Below are 7,024 nucleotides of genomic sequence, written 5' to 3'. Positions count from 1 at the left end.
TCTTTGATACCGTGCTTTTAAGCACAGAACATTCTACTTCCTGTTGCCTAGCAAGGAGTCCGCGGATAAGGCAACGGTCATTGGCGGGTGCTCTGGCAACCCGGGTTCTTAGCCTGCGCTGCCGCCGCTGCCAGTCTGGGCGGTGGCCCTCGGGGCTCTCCTCCGTCCCCGCCCCATCCGCCACTCTCCGCACTTTCCGGTTCACGAAGGCACTTTTCTTCCTGGCGCCTTAGAGCAGGGTCTCCCCCTGCCTGGCCGCCACCCACTTCCCAACAAGGGCTTCTCAGTTCTGGCTGTGGCCACAGCTGCCTGTGATGCTCGGCCCGCCCCTCGGCGGCCTGTCCCCAGGTGCACAGGAGGCAGGACCTGGGCGCTGCCATTTCTGGGCCCCAGGGACCAGTACCAGGCGTCCAGGGGTGCTTCCTTGGAGAGTGGGAGTAAGAACCAAACGGTGGCTCCCTATCGCAGCGCCAGCTACACTAAGCTCATGCTGAGGATGGGGTGGGGGCAGGAAAAGCAGCAGGAGGAGAAGGGGAGGAACAGAAGTGCGCGCCCATTGTCTTGTCATTCAGACTTGGACATTATCAGCCTGCTAGCTGTCCCCTCTGCCTCTGTCTCCTTCACCCACAGCCTACTGTATTTTCCACTCAGTAGCCACAGCTTAAAGCCAAGACCCGACCACAAGATGCCTTTGCTCGGCACCTTACAATGGCTTTCCCTACACCATCTGACAAATAAGCCATCGCTCTCACAGTGCCCTGGAGATCCTGCACGACCTGCCTCCACCCCACTGTCTCACTGCTCTCACGGATTACAGGTCCCTGACCAAAATGCTTGGCCTCAGATGTGCTTCAGACTCCAGGGTTTTGTTTTGTTTTGTTTGTTGTTTGTTTGTGGTTTTCTTGAGATTTTTTTTTTTTTAAGGAATGAGGATTTTTTTTTCTCTGAATGCCTTCAGGGCAGGTTTGGCTGGCTTGAGTTGTGGGGCTCGAACCACAGCCACCTGAGCCTGACAGCTTTGTTGAAGCAGCCACTTAAAGAACTGAGCTAAGGGGCAGGCCCCCTTCTTGTGATTTTTAATATACAATTCTTTTATTCTGTAAAAGGTAAAATATACAGAACAAAACTTTCCCTTTTTAAAACCTATGTTACAAACCCATATTATCACTTACAAATAAATACTGTACTCTAGCTGATTATTAGGTGTAAGTCCAACACTGTATTCTTATAACTGTTTAAGCAAAAATCCAGAAGTGTATCAGAGTCCTCCCAGATCACCCATCCCAAAGGACTGTGGCAGATTCTGCCAGCTGAACAGAACGTCTGGAGGAAGGAAGCCATTGCAGGGGCACAGGGCTTTAGTTTACACAGGGCTCAACATTTTACCTCTCAAAACATGTACATATAGAGATGAATCCTTCATAGAAATCAAGAACAAATCTATCAATGTAAGCTTATTTCAAAAGTATGGCACAGATGTAAGTCACAATGTGGTTTCTTTAACAATACTGAACCTTGCACACCTGCCAGTGTGAAGTCTGCACTTGGATCCTACAGGAATCGTAATTCCATCAGTCCTGCTCCAAGGATATGATAGGAAGTGATTTGGTAATTATAAAAATCAGGCCTTTTTGGCACTATGATACAGCTAGGAAAAATAACCAGGGTGGCACCCGGCCCATAGTGCTTTCACCGGTACTACCTCTTTAAGGGACTTGGAATGTGATGAGAGGGGTTCTAGATTTAGAGCACTAAAGAGCCAGTGTGCCCAGGCTGCCCGGGCCCTCTGGCAGAGCCCCGCTCCAGATGCCCTGTGCACTGCCCTGGTCTCCGCATGGCCTCAAACTCATTGAGGCGCTGTTGGTGTTGCCCTGCTGGATCTGGCATAGGGTCTTGTACTTGTCCCAGCCTTGCCTCATGTTCTCATTGTGGATGATGTCATTGTGGGTCCTCTTGTTTTCATCTCTGGCCTGGGACAACTCGGTGCTCAGGGTCAGCAGCTGCCGCTGCACGCACTCATTCTTCGCCTCGGTGATGTGCTTCTCCTCATTGCGGTGGTCCAGGATGCCTCTGCTGGAGAGCTCAGCGCTGCAGCCCACGGGCTCCGCACCCTCATCCTGCAGGTTCTCCTGCACATGGAAACTCACAGGCTCGTACATGGGCAGCAGCAGGGGTGGCAGGGTCGTCATTGTCAGGTGCAGCTCTCCTTGGTCTTCACCAGGTCGTCCTGGGCTTCTTTGGCCCTGTGCTGCCACTCCTCCACCTTGTCCTCTTTGTGCTGCCACACCTCCTCCAGCAGGACAGTCTTGGCACTGTACTCTGCAAGCTCCGCAGCCAGCTGCTCCTGGTTCTTTATCTGATCCACTGTCTGTCTCTCCAGCTCCTCCTTGGCCCGCAGTGCAGCCACATGGTCGGCCTCCAGGTGCTCGGCCTCCTCCTGGGCTCGCTTCCTCTCATCCTCCAGCTGGAGGGCTCTCTGGATCTGGTCAGAGAGTTCTTTCTCTGTCTTCTCGGTCTCCTCATAGTCCTGCAGCCGAGCACCAGCTCCTTCTCCTTCAGCATCTGTTCCTTCTTCCTCTCAACAGTCTCTCTCCTCTTCTTCTCTGTCTCCAGCTGCTGCCACTCCAGCTGCTTCTGATGCTTCTCCTCCCGAGCCTGGGCCTTCACCTGCTGCACCCCAGTGGTGTCGGGCTTCCTGTAGGGCATGTACAGCTCATGGTTCCCCATGCACAGTTGCAGCATTTGCTTGTTAATCCTCAGGCATGAGGCTCAGAACACAAAGTCAGGTGCTTTCTTGTCGATGGGTTTAATGACAAACTTTTTGTCATTGAAAGAGATGTCATTGAAAAAGAGATTTCACTCCAAGGAAAGCCAAACTTTGGGGTCAACTTATCATCTTTCTCATAAATATTTAGTCCAAGGGCATCAACTCCAAGCCAAAGGTCTGCTCCTTTCTTATTTTTGACTTTGAAATAATTGATTCCACACACCTCCAGGTCCTGAGCAATCTTCAGGTACTCCAGCATAGCCTTATCTTTGAGCATCACATGGTGTTCTGTGTGCCACACCTGGATCTGCTCCTCCTACTGATCCCTTGTGAGTTTGTGCTGGTCCATGACTCTCCTTGTGCACCCAGCCTTGTGCACCTCCTTGTTGTAGTCTCTGAACTTGGCCGGCACAGTGTAGGACCCCAGGAGCACAGCTGTCTCAGAGGGACAGTAGATCTCACCACTAAGAATACCCTCCTTCACCTGGCGGAAGAGCAGCTTCTTCATGATGTCCTGGATAAGCTCCTTAGACATGTCTTCAGGGTAGAACTTGACCAGGAACTTGAACTGGAGGGGGTTCTCTTTCCTGCCCTTCTGGGCAGACACCTTTTTATCAAGTTTCAACCAGGTAGGAAATCTTTTATTGTCCATATACTGGAGGCCAAAGTACCACACTTCCTGGAGGGCAAGAGTCTTAACCACCCAATCAAAGAGCTGCTTTCTGGGGTATTTGGCTGGATGGCAAACTCCAGCTCTACATCCATGGTGGTAACCTGGACATCAATTGGCTTTGGCATCTTTGGCTCCTGGTGGGCCACCTCAATCTCCCAGAAACTTAGCTCTGCAGCAGGGACTGAGACGGCTCTGGTGACGTGGAGTCCGTTTGTTTGTATTTTAGCATTTGCATATATAGAAAGAGATATCAAGTCCAAACACAAAATTCATTATGGCTCCTGTGAACCTATATTATACATCAAACAAAGTGACATCCTGTCAACACTCCTAATTTTTCAGATTTCAAAGCATTTCTGGTTTGGGACTTCTAGATTAGGAGTGCTCCAGCGGTACCTTCCCCTACTGCCCTCCTGCACCAGCTCGTTTGCAGGGATGTTGACTTTGCTCGGATGTCCTTTTCTCAGTAAGATCTACCTCCCCACCCATGCAATTCCCTTACATGTTCCTTCCCTCACTCCTTCCCTACACTGCTCTTGGTGGGCAGCCGGGGCTTGAACCCAGGTCCTTGAACACAGTAGGCAAATGCTTTATCACTGAACTATATCCTCAGGCCTATTTTAATTTTATCATCATCATCCATCATACCACATACCATACTAACAAGAAGTGACTGATATAAAATGAATGTTTGTAATTTAAAAATGATTACAGAGAAGGGTACATTGCCTTTAATCCCCCTCAAAATAGTCCCCAGCACTTTGAATACATTTATCCAGTGACATTTGCTACTTTCTGAGGCAGCTCTGAAAGTTTTCTCTTGTGATGTCTTCAGTTGCCCTGCTGTGGTTGCCTTGATGCCCCGCATTGGTTCAACATGTTTCCCTTTTATGGTCTTCGGAAAAGAGCCAGAAGTCGCACAGTGCCAGACCTGGTAAATAAGGTGGACGCAGGCACTGTTGTTGTTTTACCAGACACTGGATGGTACTTGGCACCATCATTCACTATAGATTTTTATCACACTTCTAAAGGTTTTCATGAAAAAGGACTTGCAGACTGCTTAAGAAAATGGGCTCAGTGTGTTGGAAGGGGAAAGGGATAGTTTGAGAGGGGTCAGCAGCAAGGTGTCCTTCACTATAATGAATGTTTGAAATGTAAGCATTGGCCATCATCCAGCATGTATTGCTGCAGGCTTGCTGTCCGCTTCCTGCCTCTTCCTCTGAGCCCCTTGCTCAGCCGGTCCCTCATGAGTAGGCAGTTAGGTTATTTCATATGCTCACTATGATACCATTGTGAAAAGCAACTATCAGTTTTCATCTAGATCTTTACCTATTTTTAAGAATTAGAGTTACTTAAACAAATGATACATGTTTATCAGGCTTTGATGTATATTACAAAGTTGATCTCTGGTCATATTTTCCAGGAGTGTATACTTCTAAAGAAAGGATTTGACAGATAACCTGGATTCTCAACTTGACTGACCTGTGAGCTGTCCCAAGGACTAGTAGATTAGCATTCTCAGTGTGTCTGTGGGTCACAGAGTCATGACTCTGGGGACCCTATCTGGTCCTGGGCCCCTCCCCCTAGCACTGTTCTCCTGGTCTCCTTCCTGGCCATCATCAAATCACCAGCTTTCTCCACGGTCATCTTCCACCATGACATTTCTGTCTTGCAATCAGCTGCCTGTGGGCTAAAGCCTCTGAGAGCAGGAGTCAGACTAAGCCTGCTTTCCTCTAAATTGAGGGCGCGAGGTATTTTGTTCTAGTGATGGGCAAGCTGACAAATGCACCTTGCACTGGGAATAATTTATAAACTTAAATTGGTCATTTGGCCTGGCAATTCCACTCCCATGAACTTACTCAAGGGAAATAAAGCAGATTCATGCAAATGCACATATATGTAAATATGTACAGCAACATTATCCCTGTTTCCAATTTATTTTTATTTTTTGAAACAGGGGCTTACCATGTTGCCTAGGGTGGCTGTGAGTGGTGGGATGTAGGCTCATCTCTCCATATCATCAACCTCTGTATCTAGTGTCACTTTATTTGAGACTTTAATTACACCTGCAAAATCCCTTCAGAATGATACCTAGGACAGGGCTGGACTGAGTATCAGGGAAAATGTGTCTCCGCATGAGGTTGGGCGACCACTTTGGAATTCTGCGCGCCACATCTCGCTCAGGAAAGACTCACCAGTCTAGCAACGCCGTCCTCAGGGGCAGGAACGCCAGCCCTAGAGGACGCTGGGAATGTGTGGGCAAACGCTTCACAGTGTGATGGGGGGGGGGAGGTGCCCCGGCAGCCGGTGCTTGGAACAGGGCTGCCACAAGGCGGTGCCCAGAACGAGGAGTCAGAGCTGCACTTACACCTGAGCACTCGTGGGGATGAAAAAGAATTGCGTGTAATTTTCTGAGCCTACATACAAAATAATTTTTGCAAATCGCAAGACCTTGATTGATCACCACACTATATATGCATACATAATATATATCCCATAAATATATATATAATGAAGTATTAATTAAAAAATAAAAGCAAAGAGAATTCAGGCATTAAGACTAAAGATTTAGTCATAGAAAAATTAAAAAAAAAATTGAAGTCATAGAAAAAAAAAAACAACCCCAAATTTGTCTTTTACCAGTTCCAATTCTTACTTCATAATCTTTCCTATAAAAATGTTACATCAGAAATGAATAGCCACTATATTTTAAGAAAGCCAAAGGAGTACTAAAAGAGAAACAAATGTATTTCAATGTAAGAATTATATTAAATACAAAAAAATGAAGACCATAGAAAAACTCTCAAATTGATGGTTTTCCCATTCTAAGACTACTTTTTCAAATTGACATTATTGGAACTGTGACCACAAGGAATATGGTTAAGCAGGATTCATGTATCCAGATCAGTATTTGTTCTTTGAAACAGTTGCCATGGACAATGAAAAGTCTTATTTCATTGATGCTACTATTTTCAATGCTTGTGGGACATAAACTCCGAAATATAAGAAACTGGTGAGTTCCATTTAATTCTTGATTTAAAAAATAAAGATGTGCCTTTTGGCTGGAACCACCATCTTCTAGTAATTTACCAAAATAACACAAAGGGCAAGAGGAGGGGAACACAGTATATTTTCTCCAGGCCTTTTAGAAAACACGAGGTTGTTCCTTTGGCCACATACGTGCAAATCTACAAAAAGGGTGATATTGTAGACATCAAGGGAATGGGTACTGTGCAAAATGGTATGCCTCACAAATGTTACCATGGCAAAACGGGAAGAGTCTACAACGTTACCCAGCATGCTGTTGGCATTCTTGCAAACAAGCAAGTTAAGGGCAAGATACTTGCCAAGAAGATTAATATACATATTGAGCATATTAAACACTCAGAAGGTCATGATAGCTTCCTGAAATGTGTCAAGGAAAATGATCAGAAGATGAAGGAAATCAAAGAGAAAGGTACCTGGGTTCAACTGAAACACCAGCCTGCCCCTCCCAGACAGTACACTTTGTGAGGACCAATGGAAATGAATCTGGGTTGTTGGAACCTGTTCCCTATGAATTCATGGCATAAACTGGGATGTTG

General features: G+C 46.7%; 1 pseudogene; it reads right to left on the bottom strand.

Annotated features, from left to right (window-relative positions):
* Positions 1–1,743: 1,743 nt before the first annotated feature.
* On the bottom strand, positions 1,744–3,565 carry LOC101560149 (annotated as a pseudogene).
* Positions 3,566–7,024: the final 3,459 nt, after the last annotated feature.

Source organism: Octodon degus, unplaced genomic scaffold (assembly GCF_000260255.1).
Source record: "Octodon degus isolate 3935 unplaced genomic scaffold, OctDeg1.0 scaffold00158, whole genome shotgun sequence".
Taxonomy (NCBI): domain Eukaryota; kingdom Metazoa; phylum Chordata; class Mammalia; order Rodentia; family Octodontidae; genus Octodon; species Octodon degus.
Note: the sequence above shows the minus strand (reverse complement) of the source record. Positions and strands in the feature narration are given on the sequence as shown.